General features: G+C 38.1%; 1 long non-coding RNA gene across 3 annotated transcripts in view; it reads left to right on the top strand.

The window, feature by feature from the left end:
- Window positions 1-5724, top strand: part of LOC307144881 — a 46755-nt gene extending 41031 nt beyond the window's left edge. For all 3 annotated transcript variants that reach the window (XR_013818840.1, XR_013818841.1, XR_013818842.1), the window contains 3 exons: window positions 3291-3511; window positions 5062-5137; window positions 5229-5724. This is a non-coding gene — a long non-coding RNA (uncharacterized lncRNA). The remainder of the gene's footprint in view (window positions 1-3290; window positions 3512-5061; window positions 5138-5228) is intronic.
- Window positions 5725-25421: the final 19697 nt, after the last annotated feature.

Raw genomic sequence — 25421 nt, forward strand, 5'->3', positions numbered from 1 at the left:
CACCAACTCTCTTTCCTTACCACATCTTTCAAGCGTCTAAAATCGCACCAAATAAACACTGTAAAAGTAGTTCAGAAGTCATAGGGGAAGATTATCAGTGAATAACCACTTAAATATGAGTGTGTTCCTCACATAAATCATGATATGACTACTTTTTTGGTGTGTTTTTGTTCATTTTAGTTGTTTTGAAAGTAAAAACGAGTAATTTTGGCCACTTTAAGTGCATCTTCCCTCCTGTTTTAATCCTTATACTGCAAATAAATCTCGATTGTAGGGTGAAATGAGACCTGGACGTGACCAAACAACGTCTGAAGGTCCATCTTCATTAGATGAGAACCCTGAGATCACCGTAAACCAGTGTTCTCCATAATACTCATCTCATTACTTTTAAATAACATCAGGCGCACAAATATTTAAACAAGCATCTGTGAGATGAGAGGAAATCATGCAAATATGAAAAGGCCCTGGAAATGAAGGATTGTGGGATGCGGGCGGCTGACATCTTGGCACGGTGAGCTGATCAATTAGTCTAATCACACCAGTGTCAGCGCTGAGGTTGCATTAATATTCAATTAATGGTCTGAATCCCTCCTAAAGCTTCTAGAGCCTTCTGGTGCGCAATCCGACACCTCACGCTCCCATTGGCTGTCGAGTGTTTCATCGCTATGGAAATAGCAATCGTTGTTGATGAGCGTCGCTATGGTTGGAGTGTGTGCAGTGACTGCGGGTCTTTACTGACCATAAACACGATTGCAAATAAAACCAAACGTGATTTTTAGACGAGAAGTTCGGTGTACCGGATAACTCGACACAACAAAAACTGTCTGTGTACAATGTTTTTTTTCCCCCCTCTCTCTCTCTCTCTCTCTCTCTCTCTCTCTCTCTCTCTCTCTCTCTCTCTCTCTCTCTCTCTCTCTCTCTCTCACTTTCGCTCTCTCTCTCTCGCGCTCTCTCTCGCTCTCTCTCTCTCTCTCTCTCTCTCTCTCTCTCTCTCTCCCCCAGAGCGGTTTCTCCTGGAGCAGATGGATGTTGTTCAGGCGCTGTTTTGTGTGTGTGTGTGTGTGTGTGTGTGAGAGAAAGAGAGATTCCAGTATCCCGCTTTTCCAGGTCAGGGAGGATTTGGTTCTGCCTGGCTGCCTGGTTTGGGCTCTTATACTTGAGTTAATTAGTTAATGTTACTAATATGTTATTTGAGGGTTATTGGGCCTTTGACCCCTTTTTTGCAAAGCTAAATCATATTTGAATAGAAATATCTGATTATGTTTGAGATTAAGTTATCACTGAGAAAGTGCTAGTAAATTTCACAAATAATTACAAAGAAATTGCAACTAACATCTAAAATCTTGAAGTGCAAAGTGCAGTACTTTCTTGTAAAACGCATCTTTATTTGCTACTTCGAAAAATAAACAGCTGAAGTGAAATAGTTTTGCCAAGGAAAATTGTTTTTGATGTACTAAAGTAACTAAAAATGAATTAAAAACTGTATAGATAGACATATTGAAAAAACGAAGAATGACAAAAATACAACAAAATTACAAAAACTTTAAAATAAAACTAATTCAAACTATTAAAAAGAAACCAAAATATATCATTGATACTAAATCTATGTTCAAAATAAAATGTGTGCTGCATACATAGTATAAACCGAATCACAATTTTGGTTTAAAATAAAGATCACGATTCTCCCACGATTTTAAACCGACAACTGAACAAAAATATGTAATTCGGTTTGAGTGAATGATTCAATGACTCACTCATAAATTCTTCGGAAAGGTGAATTACTCTATTTTGGTCACTACCGTACAAATCAGTGTTTATATCCAAACTATAATATTTTATCCCAGTGCTTCTGTGATAATCTGAATGGTTGTAAAACAGAAATAATGAAACCGTGTGGTTGAAAAGACTGTTAGTGAAGCTGATTCATATCTATACATCTTATTCCTACGCCACATGATGCTTTGCGCGAATTATGGGTGTAACTTCCGTTAAGCTGTGAACAATCAGTGAAACGCTCGCTCTATGAACACAATACGTTAAAAAAGTGTCACAATGAGATGACATTAATCTACTCACTCTTCAACCATCCAACATTAAAAGGAGATTTACAAGTGTAAAAGCATCAACAAGGTACTTTCAAAAGATCAAACAACCCCAAAAGCGCAAGTCTTTGGTTAAATATCACTGTTGTAATATCTGTATTAAGTAACTTATGTTGCCTTAATCAAAAATGTTCATTAACTTCAGCATTGTGTGATACTATTTCAAAGTGATTTCCGTCATTTTGACAGATTATAAATTGCATTTGCCTGTGAAAACAAACCTGGAAACAAAGAGACGTGAGGATTTGAGGAGAATAACGAGAGATTCTTCGTGCATTCCAGTGAATTATTAATGGAATATATCGTAATTAAATTCGGGAGAACAGACCACAAATGTGCAGGATATGTTGACATTTTTCATACTTTTACAGCGGATTGTCTAAAAAGTAGTCACGAGGAAAAGAAAGCAGCGACTTGCCATAGATATTCTCGTTATAACACGTCACGTTAAAATACCAAGTGTTGCGTTATTCTCATGATGTCTGAAAATAAACCATGAAGGGAAATTGAGAGCTCATCCAGTCAAACTGATGATCAGCTTTATTTGTAGGGCAACTTTATGATTTGAAATGATTCGTTTTTGTCTTTTTGAATGGAAGTTCCCCAAACCGGAAGTGCGACCCATAATTCAACACGCCGTGAGCTCGTCAGGAATAAGGCGGATAGATGACAGCGGCGCTCTCTGGATCATAACACAGATCTGAATGTTTGCTTTTTTCAGTTTATGTTTTTCAATTAATGACATACTGTGCTGAATTGAACGTATAGTATTGAAAGATCCCATTCTGGAAAAAAAACCCCGACTAAAAACCACAAGCATGTATTCATATGCTAGTATGAACATGTGCATCTAAACGAGGTTGTAAGACAGACTTGAATCATTTTATATAAAGCTAATTATGACTTCAGATTAAGCATTTTTACAATTTACACTTTTTTTTTTCTTTTCAAATGAGGACATCCCCAGATTTACCATAAAAAATAAATGAATTTATGGTGTCTCTCTTTGTCTGTGTTCGTGTGCATGTGAATGTTTGTCAGATCTGTGCCGTTCAACCTCTGGCCTTCTGAGAACTTCACCATCTGTTGTGCTGCTGAAACTAGAGCACGTTCTGTAAACCAACTTCTCTTCACACCAAACATCATCTTCTTTTCTGTAATCTACAGCTTTCCTCTTTTGTCTTGTAGCTCCTGTATCCACAAGCTCCGGATAAATCAGCTTCAGAAACCGTGAAACGTCGTGTTTAAGAAGTGCCACGGCTTTCAAAAGCTGGAACACGGATGAAAGATTTATGAAGTGTTGGACGCAATTAAACGAGCTGATGCTCAGTTCTCGTCTCTGTTTCACCTGTGGCCCACCAGACGGCAGAACCCGTGTGTGAGCACAGGTTGAGCCCAGACAGCACCAGGTAGCGTGTGTGTGTGTGTGTGTGTGTGTGTGTGTGTGCAGACGGGTCCCACAGGGTGAGCTACTACAGCTGTAGACAGACACCGAATTTGCTGCATCTGCTGTCCCGACATCTGTAGACTGGGCCGAAGACGCGTGTGTGTGTGTGTGTGTGTCTGTACAGTCATTCTGCTGAAGTCAGAGGCCTGACATCAGTGGAACAACAATGCAAAGTAGTATTATTAGGGAAAAAATTTAATTACTATAATATAAATATTTAATAATAAAAACAAAAATAACAGTGAATGAATGAGGCATTTATATAGCGCTTTCATATGTACTACTATAAATATTCAAAATCCACTTGGATGATGCGACGATAACTCACCCCTTACAAAAAATAACAATATAAAATACAAAAAATAACTAAATAAAATGCAAAAAAAAAAAAAAATAACTCACCCCTTACAAAAAAATAATTTATGCATAGATGTTTGTATTTATACATATATATATATATATATATATATATATATATATATACATACATACAAACATGTATTTAATAATAAAGCAAAAAAAAAATGCATGCATTTGAAACATGTTTTCATGCCTGTGTACGCATCTAATTACGCATGTAAATGAAATCTGAAATAAAATAAGTATAAGCCTATAAATGTGCGTTTGAGTGTAATTAAAAAAAAAAAAAACTATATAGACGTGAAAAAAACGAAAACTTTTACGCACATTAAAATAAAAACAAATTCAAAATATTAATAAAAAATATACTAACATTGCCTCTATTAAACTTCTGAAAAATACAGTGAAAACCGTAGTGTCCACCAAAAAATATTTGATAAACATCATATTTTGGAGGATATATAAAAGAAAATAATGTCAAATTAAAGGAATATGTTTCTGGGAATATATATATATATATATATACACAGAGTGAGACTCAGTTATTTTAGCATTGCTGCAATTTTCATTTTACACCAAACAATAAATTATTTCATTTGTTTAGTGTAAAATATGGTTATCATTAAAGAAGCATCAGATCTACATTGTTCTCAAATGAGTCTTAAATGATTCTCAAATGAGTTTCGTACTGTACATTTTAGAAAAGTGTCGGTGAAGGGTAGGAGCTGATGTTTGTGTGTGTGTGTGTGTATGTGAGCGTGTGTATGTGTGTATGTATGTGAGCGTGAACGTGTGTGTGTAGGTGTGTGTGTGTGTTAGTATGTGAGTGTGTGTGTATGTATGTGAGCGTCTGTGTATGTATGTGAGCGTCTGTGTATGTATGTGAGCGTGTGTGTGTGTATATGAGCGTGTGTGTGTGTGCGTGTAGGTGTGTGTGTGTGTGTTAGTATGTGAGTGTGTGTGTGTGTGTATGTGAGCGTGTGTATGTGAGCATGTGATCGAGTGTGTGTGTATGTGAGCGTGTGTATGTGAGCGAGTGTGTGTGTATGTATGTGAGCGTGTGTGTGCGTGTGTGTGTGTATGTGAGCGACGTGTGTGTGTATGTGAGTGTGTGTGTGTGGTTCAGAGGTTTGAGCAGCTGTGCTCTGGCAGGAGTGTGTATGGGGTGTTCGGGGGTCCAGGTGCCTCGTCTCTGGCGTCGCCTGCAGTGCTGCCGTCGGGCTGAGAGGTAATCAGGCAGCAAAGCTCTTCTGACGGACCGCACACAAAATACACACACAAAACTACTCAGCACACTACTAATTTCATTTGGCCCGCAGGAAATCCAGTGAGAGAGACAGATACAGAGAGAGAGACAGATCGAGATGCTGTGATGAAGTCGTGGTGAACGTTCAACATAATGGATCTCTCATCCAAAAACAATGACAGTCAAATCAACATTTCAATTGAACAAAACATACTGTGTGTGTGTGTGTGTGTGTGTGTGTGTGAGATGCTGTCAGCCCTGTGAATGATGAAATAATCCTGCTTGTATATGGATTTGTCCAGTTGTCACCCGTACAGGGAAAAACACGTGCAGATCTCCAGTTCTAGAGAGAGTTAATGTCTCGACATCTGGGAAAACCGCACCAGTCCATCAGTGCGCATGAAACATCATTTATTCATTCTTTATGCATTATTTACATCTATTGTCAGTGTTTTAATTAACACCAGCGTTTTGTGTTGGTAAGTCAATCTTATATTCTTCATCGTACTCATATTCGTCATATTCTTTTGTTTGTTTGATCCATTCCCTATAAATAAGGCTTCAATCCCACAAAGTAATGGTTGTATTTTTTTCTTTCCTTAAATTGATTTATTTATGTTATTCTATTTTTATATATGAAATAAAATGATTTTTTATTTGTTTGTTTTTTATTTCCTTACATTTATTTATGTATGTCATAAATAAATGTATGTTTTTGATTTCCATTGCAAATAAATGCTGTTCTTTTGAACTCTTTTCATCAAAGAATCCTTAAAATAAAATCAGTTTCCACAAAAATATGAACTATTTTCAACATTAATAATAATCATAAATGTTTCTTGAGCATCAAATCATCATATTAGAGTGATTTCTGAAGGATCATGTGACACTGAAGACTGGAGTAATGATGCTTTGATCACAGGAATAAATTACACTTTACTATATATTCACAAAGAAAATAATTATTTTGAATCGTAATAATATTTCACAATTTCTTCTGTATTTTTTGCAATCAAAAACATAAATTCCCTCCAAATGCAACAGTGCATTGCTTGAGCGCTATGGTAATTTTTTTTTTTTTTACATATCAAATAAACATATCTCATATTTGTATTTTGTTTAAATGATCCAGGTATTGAAGCTGAATCCAGGAAGACTGCAGACAAAATGATTTAATTCCATCCAGGTAAAAATATCCTCTTTCTCAGACAGAATTTACTGGTTGACAATTGCGTTTTACTCTTTCCTGTATCTATACTAATAGATCTTCTTGAATGCATGTCATTCATCACAGACACACACTCACACACTGGTGTAATGCGTGTGTGTGATGCTGTTCAGACGGTCTGCACCTGTTCGCTATAATGCTGAGGATCCAGCAGGTGTGTGTTACTCCTGAACAGGTCATTAATTTTCATATTTACTGACCTGAGCTTCGTTACCTGCTTGTTTCCGTGCCTTTTTGATTCATATTGTTTCTATGAAAGCAATTACAGAACAATAGTATGTGTAATTAAAGCATAATCAAGTAATGCGAGGCCATGGCTTCACTCAGAGACAATTAAAACACACACTCGCACACATGCATCGCTCTCTCTCTCTCTCAGGTGCACACCAAACGGGAGTTCAGGTATAGACGAGCACCTGTAGTGTTCATTAATGGTGTGTGTGTGTGTGAGAGAGAAAGAGAGAGAGAGAGAGCGCGAGTGCGAGTGTGTGTGAGAAAGTGAGTGTGTGTGCGTGAGAAAGCGAGAGAGAGAGAGAGAGAGAGAGAGTGTGAGTGTGTGTCTGTGTGTGTGAGAGAGTGAGTGAGTGTATGTGAGTAGTGTTCATTAATGGTGTGTGTGTGTGTGTGTGTGTGTGTGTGTGTGTGTGTGAGAGAGAGAGAGAGAGAGAGAGAGAGAGAGTGTGTGTGAGAAAGTGAGTGAGAGAGAGAGAGAGAGAGAGTGTGTGTGTGTGAGAGAGAGAGAGAGTGTGTGTGTGTGTGTGAGAGAGAGAGAGAGAGAGAGAGAGTGTGTGTGTGTGTGTGTGAGAGAGTGAGTGTATGTGTGAGAGAGTGAGAGTGTGTGAGCGAGTGTGTGAATGAGTGAGTGAGAGTGAGTGAGTGAGTGTGTGTGAGTGTGAGTGTGTTTGAGTGTGTGTGAGTGTGTGTGAGTGTGTGTGAGTGAGTGTGAGTGAGTGTGAGTGAGTGTGAGTGAGTGAGTGTGAGTGAGTGTGAGTGAGTGTGAGTGAGTGTGAGTGAGTGTGAGTGAGTGTGAGTGTGAGTGAGTGAGTGTGAGTGAGAGTGAGTGTGTGAGTGAGTGAGAGTGTGTGAGTGAGTGAGAGTGTGTGAGTGAGTGTGTGTGTGTGTGAGTGAGTGTGTGTGTGAGTGAGTGTGTGTGTGAGTGAGTGTGTGAGTGAGTGTGTGAGTGAGTGAGTGAGTGAGTGAGTGAGTGAGTGAGTGAGTGAGTGAGTGAGTGAGTGAGTGAGTGAGTGAGTGAGTGAGTGAGTGAGTGAGTGAGTGAGTGAGTGAGTGAGTGAGTGTGTGTGAGTGTGAATTAGAAAACCCCACTCACAGTGTTGCCGTCTATTTCAGTCACGTCTGAATCACAATGAGCTTAAAATGGCTGTAAATCTGTGAGTTATGAATGATCCGAACAGAAGGTGACCATTAATAAAAACAGCCAAACAACAGTTAGTAGTGACAAATAATTGTGTAGTTACTAATTATTGAACTGTTGTTTTGTGTTTGCATTTTGCAGATCACTGCAATAGTTTTTCTCCTCTGGAAATCCCTAGTGTTGTCAAGTTTCCTGATAATTCCCGCTGGTTTTCTGTCATCATGGGAACACTAGCATTCTGTATATAATTATAAACATTTAAAAATATCATAGTATTGGTTGTGTATTGACGTCGTTCAAATGTGCCTTTGCCCGGAAATCACATCAAAATCCATGTTTAATTTGCCAAATCTGCATAAGGAAATGCTCTTTATACACTAAAAGCTCAAACACAGACAAGGACTTTGTCTCATTTCAACAGTCCACCATGTTATTTTGATTATTCTCTTATTGTGTGTTCATATATAACCCAATCTTTCTCTTCTCTCCTTTCCACAAATGTGAAATCAGGATCATGATTTGTCATTTTTTTGGGAAACATCCAGCTTGAAGCCTTGTTTACCGCCATCATCCTTCCATCTGTGTGTTTCTCGTTCTCTCTGCTCTTTATTAATAAGTGTGTGTGGCCACTTCGGTCCAAACTTCATTTCCTGCGTTCGTCTGATTGCGTGAATAATTCGTGAGTAATTAGACGTGACGTCATCGCTGCCACTTACAGAGATGCTTCACACAGACTCACGTTAGTCAGAGGATCAAAAACAGCCTTGTCCTGATATATCAATCATCTCGCTCTAATTAGCGGATGGATTTGGTATCTTGTAACTGTTATTAGTGTATTGTGTGTCTTCTAATGAAACCAATTGAGCTGTTCCTTTCTGCTCAGATGCAGACGCCGTTAAGAGGCGATCGAGCGCTTTATCAGATGAGGCCTAATTATCAGACCGCAAATACACTTCAAAGAGACACTATACACACACACGCATACACACACTCGCACACACACCACCTCTGAACATCAGAAAAGTCAAATGTTGTCTGTGAGTTTTGATTGACTAGGGGAAAAATATGCAATGAAAATAATCCAATCAGTTTGTAAAAATAAACGAATCGTGCGTCCACTAATACACATACAATGGAAGTCAATGGAGCAAGAAACATGGAGCTTGTACTTTTGTCAAAGCACTTGGATATAACTTCTACAAGGCATGAAGCCTCTACAAGCTCAGTATCACACTAATATCATGTTATAATCTGAAAATATGTACATTTTTATGTTAAATTACCTTTATGGCTATCGAAAGCATATCACACTCCTCCTCCTGAAAAGCACACTGTGCTCTGATTGGTCGGCTGGATCAGTGTGTTGTGATTGGTCGAGCGCTTTGAGTGTGTTTGGGAAATGTCCCGCCACTTACCATAACCACCAGTTTAACACACTACTAACTAACTCAACCATGCCCCGCCCCTTTATTCTGCGCATGAATTATTATAATGAGGAATATTGTGGCGTGTTCGTTCCCGGAAGAAACTCAAGACTACAATGGAGGCGTTTCAGGAGTTCAGAAACACTGACTCTGATATAGAGAAGAACTCTGAGCTCAAACAGCGACATTACACACACTGAAGAAACATGAACATGTGAAAAAGTTTTAATATGACCCCTTTAATAGGCCTAATGTATTAGTAAATGTCAAATTAATATGAACTAAGATTAATAAATGCTGCAGAAGTATTGACTTACTAATGCAATTAATTAATGTTAGCAATTGAAACCTTATTGTAAAGTGTTACCGGCCTGTCTTGTCTGTCATACTCATACAGGTTTGGAACGACATGAGGGAAACTAATGAGAATTTTCATTTAGTAAACTAAATAAACTAGTGCCACTGGTTTCTAAATGCGTTTTCACTAAGAAGTGCAATAACAAGCAGATTATATTCACTATAGTATCTCTCTGATGGAGAATTATTATTATTTTTTGTGTGTGGAAAAGGAGCAAGAAACACACTGTGACAGATCATATGATCTCCTCTCACTTTCAAACACCTGCGAAAGAGTGTGTGTGAGTTCTTTAGCGTAGCGTTTAGCCTGAATCTGACAGGGTGCTAAGAGCGTCTGTTTTTACCTCCAGCGAAACACACCGAGAGAGAGAGAGATGTGGAAGTGAAGATGGCAGCGGAGCGGTTTTGGCAGCGCTAGCAGATCTTAGTGCTAAATTGTAGCGACGACGTGACGCTGTGTGATGTGTGAGTTTACGTGTGCCGCCAAATCGACGTCCGCTGAGAAACATGCGTCCGGGCTTTAGCTGTACAGCACCCGAGTCTTTACTCTAGAACTGGGGAACAGTGGAAATAAGTGTTTGTTTTTGTTGTTTTTTTTTTGTGTGTGTTTTTTATTTTATTATTTATTTATTATTTTTAATTTATTAATTTATTTATTTTATTTTTTAATTATTATTATTTTAATAATTATAATAATAATAATTATTATTATTTTAATAATTATATAATATTATTATTAAAATATATATATATATATTTTTTATGTCTGTTTTTAGTTTGTTTGTTTTTTGTGTTTAGTTTGGTTTAGTTTGTTTTTGTTTTTTTGTTTTGTTTGGTTTTTGTGTTTTGTTTTGTTTTGTTTTGTTGTTTTTGTGTTTTGTTTTGTTTGGTTTTTGTGTTTTGTTTTGTTTTGTTTTGTTGTTTTTGTGTTTTGTTTTGTTTTTTTGTTTGTTTTTTGTTTAGTTTGGTTTAGTTTTGTTTTTTTGTTTTGTTTTGTTTTGTTTGTTTTGTGTTTTGTTTATTTTTTTTGTTTTTAGTTTTGTTTTGTCTGGTTTTGTTTTTTTAGTTTAGTTTAGTTTTTTGTGTGTTTTGTTTAGTTTTTTATTTTTTATTTTTGTTTTGTCTGGTTTTGTTTTGTTTTTTAGTTTAGTTTAGTTTTTATTTATTTATTTATTTTATTTTGTGTTTGTTTTGTTTTTTAGTTTTGTTGTTTAGTTTTGTTTTGTCTGGTTTTGTTTTGTTTTTTAGTTTAGTTTAGTTTAGTTTTGTTTTGTTTATGCCACTGTTAACCGCAGCATTATTGGAATCGGTTCATCATGCTATAATTTCTTTTTTATTGCACAGAATGGTAAAGCATCACCAAGGTTTTTCCTTTTCCCAGGGAATACATGAACCAATAAAAAAAGGTACACCTTGAATGAAATGTCCCACTTTGGATGAAACTGTTTGCCAAATATGTAAATTTAAAGACCCATCCCTAAATGGCACATAAAACAAAATCTGATTGGTCACTTTACATGACAGTCAGACAGCCTCCTCCTGTCACTCAAATCATCTTTCTTCTCCACTCTGATCATGATCGTCTTGATCATGTCTGTTGCTGCCATGTGATTGGCTGATTCGATATTTGCGTTAATGGGCAGTTGAACAGGTGTACCTAATAAAGTGGCCGGTGAGTGTATATTTATCACTGTCACTTGTTTGCTTAAGTCTTTTTCCGGGTGATCTCGAATGCATCGACCTGCAGTGCGACACTCAGACATGTTGCATCTTTAAAGCTGATAGATTTTATAGGTTGTGATTTCCCCTCCCTGCGGCCCAGTGGCGAGAGAGCACAGATCCTGAACCCGCGCTTACCACCGCATGTGTGTGTGTTACGCCTGTCAGGGGCCGTTAGTCTTCTCGGATAACAACAATCTTGACTTTTTTTTTTTTTTTTCAAAGTGATGTTTTATTCATGACCAATAAGAATCCAAGAAACGCAAGAGAGACTGATAACGGAGACACAGAGAAAGAGAGAAGATTGAGCTGCTCATATGTTAGTAATGATGCTTAATTAATGCTGACAAAAATAATAATCCTCTTAAGAATTAAGGTCATTTTCTGACCTAAATGCATGTTTAACCCATAATCTGATTACACTAAAACAATTCTGTCCTCTACAGTGTGGTCAAATACCTTAAAGTGCCCCATAATGCTTTTTCGAATGTGACCTTTCATGTAGTGTGTAATAAAGCTGTTTGTTTAATAAAGTCTCAAATTGCAGTTTTTGTCTCCCAAAAGAAGCGATTCTGAACTGTTAAAACGAGTCGTCAGTAATTCCAGCCTCACTTTCTGTTACAAACCTACGTAACAATGTTACTAATTTGCATAATGCCAGTATATGGTCTTCATTGGCTGAACAGCATCTCTTAGCTCCGCCCTCAAACACTAGTTTATCTGAGACTGGAAGAGTTTGGTTCGTGTTGTTCGTGTGGAGAAGACGCTGTTTTCTGCTGACAAAGCAAATCCACTTTGATGAGATTGATACGGTAAAACCCACGCCATCGTTACTGTTCGTATCACTGTGAGAGTCAGATATGATAATGAGCGTTTAGTTTCTGACCAATCAGAGCAGAGCGGCTCTCAGAGAGGCGGGGTTTAGAGAGACTGAAGCGTTTCAGACACTGAGAGAAAAGAGCTGATGCTGCCGTGGAGATTATGAGGAAATTAAAGTGTGTTTTGATCATGGATGCATGTAAAGCTGTTGTAGAGACTCCAGAACTAAACTAGAAGCCTTTAAAATAACATAATAGTGCACTTTAAAATGGTATTTGTTTGCATTTTCCACATAAACTTGCCATTGTCATTGGTTGGCATGTTCCATAACAAATGCAACTATTTAAATTATAATTCAGTAATATATTTTTATTGCAGGATTAGCGGAGTTAAATTACTACATGTAACTTATAATTTGAATTGTTAAATAAAACAGAAAAGTAATGCCTGTGTGCTATTTGTAATTCAGATGCATCACATTTTGCAGCGGGACGCAGAAGCTGGTGTGTGTTCGAGACGATCTCCTGTCAGAAGTCTGGCTACAGCTATAAATACAGGCTGAGTGCTTCAGGGTCAGGTGGAGCGTGACCTTTGACCTGCAGGTGTGTGTTCTGCCACTCATTTAAAAAACACATGTTCTGTGCAGAAAAACTCTCTCTTTCTCCTGTGATCTGAACTATTTACTCAACTGAGATTTTAAGTTTATATTTCAATAATTTAAGTTCTCTGGTATCGATTAATGGTCACATGACATGCAGGTTAACAAATAAAATATATATATATTTTTTTTTATTGGCTAAGCTTCACTTAAAACCTTTTATATATAATGCATTATAAAAGTATTTTTAATCCTTATAATACATTGTATGTTGTATTGTTGTATTAAAACATATTAGCCAATGTGGTTAGTAAAAATAGTAAAATAAACTAATATTTCTAATATTTAATATTTCTAAATATATCTAATATTTCATTACACTATTTTTTTTTCTTCAAAATAAAGTATATAGACCAATCCCATATTTTCTTTTCTTAATATACATATATAAAATATATGAAAAAAAAAGCAAAATAAATGGAGGATTCCTGCTATAAAGGACATTTTGTATAATATTTGATTTTTTTCAAGAATATTTGGATCAGTCCTGTTATGAAGTACATTTTCTTGTCGTAATATACTGTTAAAATAATACTGTTATTATTTTTGTATTAGTATTTTTTTAAACAAAATATATGGGTCAGTCCTGTTATGAAATATTTGTCTTAAAATACTTGTAAAGAAGGAAAAATGTATCCAAATAAAGTGAATTGAAGCTTCAAACAAGAAGTATGCCTGTATAAGAAGTATATAAAATATACTTCATTCAAAGTGTAAAATAAGTACATTTTTTGACCCAACTGGCAGATTTTTTTTCTTGTTTTAAGCAAAAACTCACTTCATTTAGGAATTATTTTTCATGAAAACAAGACTTGATATCTTCAATAATTTTGCTTATCCAATAAATGTATATTGATTTAAGAATATTTACATATTTGTGCTGGAAAACAAGAAGTTTTATTGTGACAACTTACCCCATACAGTGCATCCTATTTTTTCTAATATTTATTCCTGGGTGGGAAATGGAAATGCTAGAAATATTCACTATAGAAATAGTTGTTTGGGGAAAAGTAACTGAAAAGTATTCATAGTGAAGCGTGTGACAACTAGCCCCCGTCTCCTCGCTCATGTGTTTCCCAGCTTTAGAAACAGTTTGACAGAACCCGTCTAAAAGTTGCCGATCCGTCATCGTGGGTTTGCTTAATAGATGTAAATTCAGCACATCTTGTAACGGCTCTTATGTGGACACCCTTAACGATGAAAGCAGGCCGGGATCAAAGACAGCTCGTAATGGCGTGTGTGTGAAGCAGTGCGCACTACAAAGCAGCGCACTAATAAGGGAAGTTGAGAAGAGCTCTTGACCGTGTGCAGATGCACGCGTGCCACACAACACGCCACAAGTGCCTCTTCACACAAACTCCTGCCCTGACTGAATATTAATCAGACGCGTGACGGCTCTCTCGCTCAAGATGACCGGGGAGTTACTTCTGTGCAAAACAACTGCAGAAAGTCTGTTTATGATCTACAGCTGCTGCATCCAAACCGACACCCGAAATGATCTGAAATACACAAATAAATTCAGAGTTGGTTTTATCATTAACTTATATCTAAGCAAGCAAATATACTCTTAAGTAAAAGAATACACAGTCCAGTCCTGTTATGAAGTACATTTCCTTGTGTTAATATACTGGCAAAATATTTAAAATAATTTTTTTACAAAAAATATTGATCAGTCCTGTTATGATGTACATTTTGTTTCTTCATACAATGGTAAAATATTAATAACAATTTTTTACTAAATATATTGATCATGTCTGGTATGAAGTACATTTCTTGTCTCAATAAAATAGCAAAATATATATATATATTTTTTTAATTAAATTTCTTTTTTTTTAAACAAAATAAATATTATATATATATATATATATATATATATATATATATATATATATATATATATATATGGTTCAATCCTGTTATGGAGTACATTTTCTTGTCTTAATATTAAATATATTAAATATATCTCATCATGTTTCATATATTTCATATATCAGATGTACATCACAACAGGACTGATCATATACACTGTTGTGATGTACATTTTCCTGTCTTAAAATAGTAGCAAAATATTAAAAACATATTTTTTATCTACAAATTATACAGATCAATTCTGTTATGAAGTAAATTTTAATATACTGATAATATATATATATATATATATATATATATATATATATATATATATATATATATATATATATATATATATATATATATACAATAATATATGGGTAAATCCTGTTATGAAGCCCATTTTTCTTGTCTTCATATACTGATAAAATATTTTTACAAATTTAAGATATTAGTCATATTAATTAGGTTTCTTTTATCTCAGTTACAAGAACATGAGGAGGATTTCGCCTCATTTGTCATGACGTCTAACATGAAAAACTGGCAATTTATTCAGAAACTAAATATGGAAGGCTATTTAATTGTTATTTTATAGTGTTTCTTGTGTCTACAGTTTCACATGAGAGAGAGAGAGAGAGAGAGAGAGAGAGAGAGAGAGAGAGAGAGAGAGAGAGCGCTTGCATTTGTGTTGACCTTAAAATTTCTGTACCTTAAAAGTTTTATGTGAAGAATGGCTGCAAACTTTTTCCCTGTGCACAGAGATTTCTGTTCCCTTTCCTCTGAAAGCAGTAACTCATCTTTGTTTTTGATAAAGAAGGTGGAAATGAACATGTAGTTTGATTGATGTTTGTTACATGGTCGGATCACAGTTGAGTGTGTTTCACGATACATCATTTTCACACACACTCACACACACACCTGCACGGCTCTCTCTCCGCAGCTCCACGCGACAGCAAAATAATTCCTGATTTATGAGGGTTGTTGCTGTGCAGCTTCAGAATAATCCAAAGATTAATTAACGCTCGGTTCGTCGTGTTCTGATCGTCAGAACGCTGAGAGATTTTCAGGGCCAATGTCACACTAACATACAGGATCTATCCCAGCATTCCTGATCCCTGTGTGTGAACTATTCCCACCTCACATTTAACCTCCATGGGACTCGAAACTCTCTCTAACCAAATATTCAATTTTATTATTCAATATTGTGCAAGAATGCGAATGCAGAACCGAATTAAATCTGATTGGATGACCCATGTTTGAAGCCTTTGCGAAGCCGAAATACTCACATCTGTGTGATATAACCATCGGATACATTTAATGCATATTATAAATCTTATTGTGATCTTATTTTTTTTTTACCTCATAATATTTAGTCAAAATGTCATTACTGGATCTGACTTCTCTAAACATTAATGCTTTTAAACCACGCCCCTTTATCTGCATACACTGGAGAGCCACGCCCACATCTCAACATCCAATCAGCAGCCGATGTGCAGAACCAAGCCCCGCCCTTCATTGAAAGATTCTCACTTGTCCTGGAAAACCTGGAAAAATTAAGAGCTCACATTCAAAAACTGATTGTATAGTTAAGTCATAGCCATAAACTGTATGACTTTTAAAAGACTTTAATATAGAGAGGAATATATTACTTTAGACGGCCAAAGCGAAACTGAAAATGAGCATAAACCCGTTTCATCGTGACTTTAATGTGGCAATTGTAAACAACCGACGGTTTGGCTAAAGAACTGTTTTAATTAGTGGAAGATTTGTTTCGATCATCATTGCTCATAAAGTTTGCATCAGGTTACCTCTCCTTCCATCTTCCATCCAAAGCTGTGAATTTAACGCAAAAGTAAAATATGAAGTAAAACATTTGCGAATAAAGCATTGTTTCCATCCCATGTGTTCAAGAGAAATTGGCACAAAATATCAGTAATAAACTGTAAGTTTCTTCAGTCGGCTGTTTTTCCCTCCATCATAAACGAGTGTGTCTCAGAGCGTCAAACGAAACACAGTAAACGCTGTCATGTTCTCTAGCGTTCGGATGCTGGTGTGTGTGAACACACTCGTGTGAGACGCTTCTGGAGGGAATTAAACCAAATCATTCTGATCACACACTTTGACTTTCAGAAACACCAAACCAACATTTGAGATGCTGCGACGCCATTGGTCCACTGTGTCCAATCACAGCCTCTGCTGAGGCAAAGTCACAGGAGCTTCTTGTTGCTCATCAAGGGATTTATTCATTAAAAGTATTTCAATCATAGTTTATGTGCATGTTTTCTTATGGGATAAATTATTGTATTTTTTCTTTGTGCATTTTTGGAATTTATGCTCATCCAGCATTCCCAAAATGCACATAAAAATGGGTGGATAAAAACATAGCCTGGATCATTGCATTATTGATTGATTCCAGCATTAAAAACGTTTATTTCTCAAATTCCTCAGAACTCGTTTGGTCTAATTAAACTGAACCCAGATCAGCAGGCGTGAGTCAGATGCACGACTGTAAACAGAAGCGATTACACTGGCTCTTTTATCAGGACTAATAGTAGCGCTTTGGTGACGCTTGCTTATGGCAGGCCTATATTTCAAAGCACTAGCCACCGGCTCTGAGGGTAGATAACAAGCTTTTCCCTCGCAGACATAATTACCCAGCGATTTACAGGAAACAGCCTCGGTGTGCCCATCCACACCATCCAAATGATTATTAATGCGAACTATAATATTATAGTCTATTAATTTATCTTGAGATTTGTATCCCTGTGTGGTTATTATTAGAAACCTGGTGAGACCTTTTCCACCTTCATACACTGAGTATCTAAATTATTACACAAAGCCTTTTCAGTTTAGCTTGATACTTTTGCATTGTTTTCTTTATTTTAATAAGTTGAACTTGTAATTCCTGTCAATTCTATGTATATACTATGAGATTTTCTTTCAGGAATTAAATTCAAAGTGGTTGAAAATGTACAATGAACTTCACCGCAGGTTGTAACTTTGGCACTATGTTGATTTAGCTCATGCTTATCCAGCTTGAATGTTGATTATTCTCCTCATATTCTCCATTGTTGCGGCTCCTCTCTTCCCAGTCTGTCAGTAACGCTCTGTTTACTTCCTGTCTCTATGAAGCCCCTCCTTCTGAAAAGCACACTGTGCTCTGATTGGTCGGCTGGAGGAGTGTGTTGTGATTGGTCGAGCGCTTCGAGTGTGTTTGGGAAATGTCCCGCCACTTACCATAACCACCAGTTTAACACACTACTAACTAACTCAACCAGGCTCCGCCCCTTTATTCTGCGTATGAATTATTATAATGAGGAATATTGTGACCTGTTCGTTCCCGGAAGAAACTCAAGATACAATGGAGGCGTTTCAGGAGTTCAGAAACACTGACACTGATATACAGAAGAACTTTGTGACTGTGCAGAGCTTTTTCATGCTCAAACAACATTAAACACTCTAAAGAAAGAGGAACATGTGTAAAAAGCATAACAGGTCCACTTGTCTTATATTTAACTTCAAAACAAGGATGGCCCATAAAGCGAACAGACACCGAAAGACAGAATAATTGTCCCCTAGCTGGCATTGTTAACACATTCAGTGTCTTTCTGCTGAGTTCCAGAGCTAGCTGGATTACAGAGACAGTTTGAAGCTTTTATCGTTGAACACGCTCTGGTGTCTGACAGCGTATCCATATCACTTTCCCACCTCTGATAACGGCTCATCCAGGGCACACAAATTACAATTTGAGTCCGACAGAGTCCGTTCTAGTTCTCCCATGATGTGATATCCTCAGCTAAAATTCCACCTGTCATTTATGAACTGATAAAAACTGGCTCAGGATAGTGTTTCATTAGGAACGCATGTGTGTGTTAGTATGTTTTTTCACATCACTGAATTAAATAACTAAATCTAGCCACACTACTAACTTTAACTATATTTTTTAATAATCATTTACAAGCTTTTACAGTAACAAACTTAATTTGTTTTGTTTTTTTGCATGAACATCGCCATTTTTAAGTTGCATTGTATTGCACATGCAGCTTAAAACAAAAAATCATGCAAGTAATGCAAACAATTTGAGCTCAATTTTGTGCATTGCTGTCATGTTCTGAAATGTATCAGACAGGAATTCACAATGCAATGCATGCATTTCACAGTGCAATCATGTTTGCATATTAATACTTTCTTGCATCACAGCCAAGTGAATGCAAGCAATCATTGTTTTAGTTCATTCAGGCCATTCATATGAATCAAGCAATTCAAAAATAATTGATCAATCAATGGCAATAGCAAAATATTGCATTAAATGCTGCTGTTTTTCAATTGTTATATAAATTATAATCTATCATTTTATTAATTGTATTTACTGTTAAGTTAGGCAAAAGAGCAATATATACTGCTCTTATTAGCTTTTACTGTTGCCTACGCTTGTAAAATCGTAAAAAATTGTTAGTTGAGCTTTGTTTGGTGTAGCCCCAGAGCCCTTCTGCCCTGACATCACCTTCCTCTGACATTCAATTAACACGATGATCAGGGTGTGAGCGCACATCACCCCGGCCGCTGACAGGTGTTTCGCTCTCAGCGTTCTGGATTAAAGGGCAGGTTAGGTGTTAGGGCTTTGCAAGGCATTGTGGGTACAGTAGTTCTTGTGGGAGATATTTTGGGATGTGTCGGTGTCACTCAGAGCGGATCTGTGCAGCTGTTACCTGTAAACACAAAAGCATAAAGGCTACTTCAAAGATTTGAAAGTTATGGCGGAGGAGTAGCTGACTAGCATGGAATCAGAATTGACCTCGTTTATTTTCTTAATGCATTTTAGTAGTCTTCATGCATTTAAAAATTAATTTGTGCATTGTGCATTTTTTTTTAAAACAACAAAAATGTATTTGTTCATGCAGTGCATTTTTATTTTTGAAACAACATAACTCATTTGTGCATGCATTTATTTATTTTTTATCTTTAAACAGTTCATTTGTCCATGCATATTTTGTTTGTTTCATTGTACATTTTTTTCAATTCATTTTACTTTTTTCTTGCTCAATAAACTATTAAACTCAGAAATTAATACAAAAAAGTAAGTTGCTAATTATGTTTCATTCCTACTTTAAATATGAGACTGTTCATCACATAAAGCATCATGATACTTTTTTTTTAATGATATTTAGTTTCTGGTGGGTTTTTTGTTGTTCTTTTTCACCATCTGCATTTGTTTAATATAATAGAGCAGTGTGAAAATTGTTAAACATCTTTATTTTTGTGTTCCATAGAAGAACTCAAGTCAAACGGGTTTGGAACAACTTGAGGGTGAGTAGATCATGACAGGATTTTCATTTATGGGTGAACCGTTCCTTTAAGTAATGTGCTGACTTTTAATAAACCTACTTACTTTATAAGTGACCACATGAAGCACCGTTTTCACCTGCCAATCATCAGTTTTCACTGAGCAGACAGACAGATGTGGATATTTCTGACCAGATATCACACACAGACTAGCATCAGACTAGAATAACTCCACACTCACACACTGATCTCCTACAGATGCATGATGAATGCACAGGATGCGATGTCACACTTGAGTGAGCAGTGTGTGTATGTGTGTATGTGTGTGTGTGTGTTGCCATGTGACAGATGCAGCGTGTATCTTCAGGCACGGCTTCCGCGAAAAGTACTCTTCATTTATCAATAATTGGACCTTAATTTCATCTGGCAGAGACTCGAGCGGACAGCAGCACATTAATGAGGCCTCTCAGATCAGCATGCACATATACCCTCAAACTTTCTGGGAACATGCAGAACATCCACACAACACACACACACACATACACACTGAACATAAGCCTTTATGCTTTTATCAATCTTTCTTTTTGAATGAATAAGTCATTTTGATTCTTCGTTCTGAATAATTTGTGTAAAATTGAGGTTATATTGATGTGTTTTTCTCTAGAGAGTTTGGGATTTTGGAAATGACCCAACCCAATCTGGGAAGGTCAGAGGTCAGGCAGGGGATTGGGCCTCATCATGGTCACAGTAATCCTGTTCTGTCACAGATCTGTGGGGTCACACATTAAATACTATTAAAATGCAATTCATGACCCCATCAGTAAATCAAATTCAGACATACATTACCATTCAAAAGTATGAGGACGATTAGATTTGAAACATTTATTCAAATCTTAATACCGTGATACATTTATTTCAGGATTCTTTGATGAATAGAAATTTCAAAAGAACATCTTTTGTAAAATTATAAATGTATTTACTGTCACTTTTGATCAATTGAATGTGTCCATGCTGAATAAGCACACCCACCAACCAACACACAAAGCCATCCTCCAACCAACCAACTCACCAGCACACCCACCAACCAACCAACTCACCAACACACCCACCAACCAACCAACTCACCAGCACACTGACCAACCAACCAACTCACCAGCACACCCACCAACCAACCAACTCACCAGCACACCCACCAACCAACCAACTCACCAGCACACCCACCAACCAACTCACCAGCACACCCACCAACCAACCAACTCACCAGCACACCCACCAACCAACCAACTCACCAGCACACCCACCAACCAACCAACTCACCAGCACACTCACCAACCAACTAACTCACCAGAACACCCACCCACCAACCAACCAACTCACCAGCACACCCACCAACCAACCAACTCACCAGCACACCCACCAACCAACCAACTCACCAGCACACTCACCAACCAACTAACTCACCAGAACACCCACCCACCAACCAACCAACTCACCAGCACACCCACCAACCAACCAACTCACCAGCACACCCACCAACCAACCAACTCACCAGCACACCCACCCACCAACTCACCAGCACTCTCACCAACCAACCAACTCACCAGCACACTCACCAACCAACCAACTCACCAGAACACCCACCAACCAACCAACTCACCAGCACACCGACCAACCAACCAACTCACCAGCACACCCACCAACCAACCAACTCACCAGCACACCCACCAACCAACCAACTCACCAGCACACCCACCAACCAACCAACTCTCCAGCACACCCACCAACCAACCAAGTCACCAGCACACTCACCAACCAACCAACTCACCAGCACACCCACCAACCAACCAACTCACCAACACACCCACCAACCAACCAACTCACCAGCACACCCACCAACCAACCAACTCACCAGCACTCTCACCAACCAACCAACTCACCAGCACACCCGCCAACCAACCAACTCACCAGCACACTCACCAACCAACCAACTCACCAGCACACCCACCAACCAACCAACTTACCAGCACACCCACCAACCAACCAACTCACCAGCACACCCACCAACCAACCAACTCACCAGCACACTCACCCACCTACTCACCAGCACTCCCACCAACCAACCAACTCACCAGCACACCCACCAACCAACCAACCAACTCACCAGCACACCCACCCACCAACCAACTCACCAACACACCCACCAACCAACCAACTCACCAGCACACTCACCAACCAACTCACCAGCACACCCACCAACCAACCAACCAACCAACTCACCAGCACACCCACCCACCAACCAACTCACCAACACACCCACCAACCAACTCACCAGCACACCCACCAACCAACCAACCAACCAACTCACCAGCACACCCACCCACCAACCAACTCACCAACACACCCACCAACCAACCAACTCACCAGCACACTCACCAGCACACCCACCAACCAACCAACCAACCAACCAACTCACCAGCACACTCACCAGCACACCCACCAACCAACCAACCAACCAACTCACCAGCACACCCACCAACCAACCAACTCACCAGCACACTCACCCACCTACTCACCAGCACTCCCACCAACCAACCAACTCACCAGCACACCCACCAACCAACCAACCAACTCACCAGCACACCCACCCACCAACCAACTCACCAACACACCCACCAACCAACCAACTCACCAGCACACTCACCAACCAACTCACCAGCACACCCACCCACCAACTCACCAGCACACCAACCAACCAACCAACTCACCAGCACACCCACCAACACATTCACCAATTAATCAACCAACCAACTCACCCACCAACCAACCCACCCTTCAACCAACCAACCCACTCTTCAACCAACCAACTCACCCACCAACCAACCCCCACCCTCCAACCAACCAACCAACCAACCCACTGTCCAACTCACCCACCAACCAACCCACCCTCCAACCAACCAACCAACCAACCAACCCACTGTCCAACTCACCAACCAACCAACCAACCCACTGTCCAACTCACCAACCAACCCACTGTCCAACTCACCAACCCACTGTCCAACTCACCAACCCACTGTCCAACTCACCAACCAACCAACCAACTCACCAGCAAGAGGTTTTGCCAGATTGAGTTAATTTTAAATGCCTCAAAGTAAACCCACACGCTTAAATAATATATCAAATATTTGGCTTTTAAAGTAGTTCATTACACAGTTTTAGCTAGACCAGTTAATCCAGTCTTCAGCAGATTATCCATTAATACCGTCTCTGACTGTCCGTTTGTGGAACAGGCCTTTTCAATGTCATCATTAAATAAGAAGATTGTTAATCTCTCACTCTTCTGTCCTAAATGGGGTTATTTTACAGCTTGCAACATAATCTCACGTCCAGTAATCTCTCTCTTTCTGTCTCACTGGCTCCGCTGCTCGCTTATCCCTGGTAATTTAATTACAAATTACATGATTAAAAATTCATTAAAGTATTAGATATAAAGAACATGTATTTCCATCAGGGAGAGAGTGATTATTACACTGACCCCGGCGGCACGGGCCCCGGGAGTGTTTTACCCCCTCCATGTCTCTGGCCCACAGGTTTTTTTTTAGTACAATCAAATACACTCTTTTAATAAAGTAAAAACACCTGAGGCTTCTTGAAGAGCACAGACAAACCTTGTCATAATTGTGTTTTTTGGTTTGTATGTTTCATCTGTCAAAACACTTCTGATTCTGTATGAATAGATTTTTTTCTGGTTATTGACGCCTGTATTCTGTGTCTCGTGAAGGCCAAAAATCCTGGAAAATGCTGTGAAAAATATGAACTACTGTATCAAACAGCAATATAATACCATGTTCCCAAACAGGTTTCCCAAACACTCCAGCAGCCCTTCATCTTCCATTGTCTGGACAAACTGATGATCCCAGGGATGACTGGGATAGGAGACAGTGTTTATACACAAGTGGTCAAAAGTTTGGAATAATTAATTTTTTTTAATGTTTTTGAAAGAGTCTCTTCTGCTCACCAAGGCTGCATTTATTTGATGAAAAATACAGTAAACATTGTAATTATTATTATCTTTTAACAGATTTTTTTCCCATGTGAATATATAGTAAAGTGTAATTTATTCCTGTGATCAAGCATCATTACTCCAGTCTTCAGTGTCACATGATCCTTCAGAAATCATTCTAATATGATGATTTGATGTTCAAGAAACATTTATGATTATTATCAATGTTGAAATCAGTTGTGCTGCTTCATATTTGTGTGGAAACCGCAATACACTACCATTCAAAAGTTTTTTTAGAAAAGAAATTAAAAATTTCATTCGGTAAAGACGCATTAAATTGATCAAAAGTGACAGTAAAGAAAGACACTTAAAATATTTACAAAGATTTATATTGAAGAACCATAAAAAAGTATGGTTTCCACAACTGTTTTCAACATTGATAATACTCATAAACGTTAATGAGCATCAAATCATCATATCAGAATGATTTGTGAAGGATCATGTGACACTGAAGACTGGAGTAATGATGCTGAAAATTCAGCTTTGATCACAGGAATAAATTACACGTTACTATATATTCACATAGAAAACAAATCTGTTAAAAGATGATAATAATTAAAAATTTTACTGTATTTTACATCAAATAAATGCAGCCTTGGTGAGCAGAAGAGACTCTCCAAAAGCATCATATCATGTACACCCCGAGAACGACACTCTTCATCTTCTGCTGTCTGCCGTCTTCTCATTTGCAGTTTTAACACCAGAAATGGCGTCGAAAACTCGCTAAGAAGTAAGGATTGATAAAACGAGGCGCTGGCTTTTAATGACAGTGGTATGAGATCATTATTCTGAAATAAATATTCTAATTGACTCTCCTCTAGGTGGCTTCAGCACCGGGCCGCTTTGGATCCAGGTGTGAACGGGCAGGTGAGAGCAAGTGAGCGATGGCGTGTCAGGTGTGATCGCTGCCTGAACGCAGTCATTTGCTCACTGTTCTCACGTCTCAGGAGAGACCGCATTAATGACACGTTTGTCATGCTCCGTTCCCAGATTAGATTACCGCGCTAATTCCTCGGCGAGACTCGCATGGCGGAGCGCGATCCCTCCATTAGCGTTATTACCGACGGTGTTAGCAGCAATTAATTGTCAATCAATTAGGAGGAGAGATCAGAGTGATAGCACTGACCGAACGGAGAGCAGACACTGGAAAGTGCACTAAATAGGCAGCCACCAAAACACTTTTCTTTTTCTTTTTTACAGTGTACAAGCTAATACTAACAAACATCATGGGCATGAATGAAACGCATTCAAACATTTGCACACACATAGACTGTTGAATTTACGGTCAGAGGTCAAGTCCAATCTATACATGCACCTTTGTCAGCTCAACAGCGCTTGTTTGGCTCAAAGTTCAGAGTTTAAGTGGCTGTTTTTGCTCGCATTGAGGAACTTCACACGCTCCTTTTGTTCACTTGCAGGCCATGATCCGGCGAGTAAAGACTGCTGAGCTTTGATAGCAACATCAATGACGTGAAACGCTGAAGGTTTGGCCCTG

The sequence above is a fragment of the Squalius cephalus genome, assembly GCF_949319135.1.
Source record: "Squalius cephalus genome assembly, chromosome: 17".
Lineage (NCBI taxonomy): Eukaryota > Metazoa > Chordata > Actinopteri > Cypriniformes > Leuciscidae > Squalius > Squalius cephalus.